Source organism: Mizuhopecten yessoensis, unplaced genomic scaffold (assembly GCF_002113885.1).
Source record: "Mizuhopecten yessoensis strain PY_sf001 unplaced genomic scaffold, ASM211388v2 scaffold2613, whole genome shotgun sequence".
Lineage (NCBI taxonomy): Eukaryota > Metazoa > Mollusca > Bivalvia > Pectinida > Pectinidae > Mizuhopecten > Mizuhopecten yessoensis.
The window spans coordinates 6,857-9,012 of NW_018404633.1; positions in this window are offsets into that span (position 1 = coordinate 6,857).

Consider the following 2,156-nt stretch of genomic DNA (forward strand, 5'->3'; position numbering starts at 1 on the left):
TACAATGTATAGAACTTACGTCAGATACTACTGGAGTACAATGTATAGAACTTACGTCAGTTACTACTGGAGTACAATGTATAGAACTTACGTCAGATACTATAGTGGAATACAATATATAGAACATACGCCAGATACTAGTGGAATACAATGAACAGAACATACGTCAGATACTACTGGAGTACAATGTATAGAACATACGTCAGATACTACTGAAATACAATATATAGAACATACGCCAGATACTATAGTGGAATACAATGTATAGAACATACGTCAGATACTAGTGGAATACAATGAACAGAACATACGTCAGATACTAGTGAAAAATAATAAAATGACAAAATTCCAATTTTGTCGCGTTTTCAATTTAACTTTACCGTATTGCAACAAATTTAAAAGTAATGAAGGAAACGGGTAAATATTGGACCTCCGTAAGAAGTTTGACGATGTTTTTGGTATAGTCGGAACAGGGACATGGTAAAACACCACCTGCCAATCAGTTCAAAGTGCTTGTTGCAATTATCGGGTGATGGAACAAAATATAAACGGCAAGTCTAACTAAAGGATTGATAGGCATCGACGGTTGGAATGATTAGTCATTTAAACACGTGCCTTCAGGTGTGTATGTGTGCAGTAGGCGGTAGGTTGGTGTACGTATATATGTGTGCGGTAGGCGGTTGGTTGGTGTACGTATATATGTGTGCGGTAGGCTGGTGTACGTATATATGTGTGCGGGAGGCGGTAGGTTGGTGTACGTATATATTTGTGCGGTAGGCGGTAGGGTGATGTACGTATATATGTGTACGGTAGGCTGGGGTACGTATATATGTGTGCGGTAGGCGGTAGGGTGGTGTACGTATATATGTGTGCGGTAGGCGGTAGGTTGGTGTACGTATATATGTGTGCGGTAGACGGTAGGCTGGTGTACGTATATATTTGTGCGGTAGGCGGTAGGTTGATGTACGTATATATGTGTACGGTAGGCTGGTGTACGTATATATGTGTGCGGTAGGCGGTAGGTTGGTGTACGTATACATCTGTCTGATGCCCACTTTATAGTACTACCTCTGCACAATACTCAACCAGTTCATACACTGACATCGGGTAAACCAGTTATTGTGATTACCCTAAATGCTTACCACCAAACAGGTAATGGCAACTACTATTATTAAGGACGTTTGCCCCGGCCTGGAAACAGGAACCATATTGCCTACCCTGCTTGGTTGAACGCTCAACACCAAGGCGAAAAGTGAGGTATATGCGGCACGATACGTGTAATACATATCTCTGATTCCACCCGGTTAGATATACTGACAATAGATACCCCCAGTCCTTACCACTACCCATTTAAGCTAACGTCAAGAAGGAGCAGCAAGTACCCATTCATATTAGGACTTTAGTTTGTCTCGGCAAGGGGCTGGAACCCATCATTAATTTTACTCAATTTGGCAAAGCCTGCACGGCAAACCCGAGGTATAGCCAAGTGAGGTTGTCCAGTGGGCACAGGGAGTTATAACCTGTGCTATTGTGGTGTTCGCTGGCGAACACTTTAAAAACTAGAACTGTAAGCCAAAGGCTAACTAATACCCTCGCTCCTATATAAACTAGAACTGTAAGCCAAAGGCTAACTAATACCCTGGCTCCTATATAAACTAGAACTGTTCTCCAAATGAGATCAAGGGAATATGCCAGACCCCAAGGCCAATCCTTGTAGCATAGCTATATTAGATTTTTCATGCCCAGCAATTTTATGTATGGTTATGGGGTGGGGATCTCAACTGTTTCCAAGCTTTGACTCAGAAACTAGGTCCCTAGAGTTGTGGCCAGACCCCAGGATCGATTCTAATATCGTGACTGCATTTGTCTCTTTTTGCCAAGCATTTGTATATATAGTTTTGGGGTGGGGATCTCAACCGTTTCAAAGTTATGACCCTGGTCCCAAGTCTGCAAGGGTGGGGCAGACCCTGGGATCAATTCTAATATCATGACTGCATTCGTCTCTTTATGCCCAACAACTGTATATATAGTTTTGGGGTGGGGATATTAACCATTTCAAAGTTATGACCCAGGGCTGAAGTCTCCAAGGGTGGGGCAGTCCCCAAGGCCAACCTTGAAGCATATGTGCAATCATCTCTTTATACTCAGCAATTGTA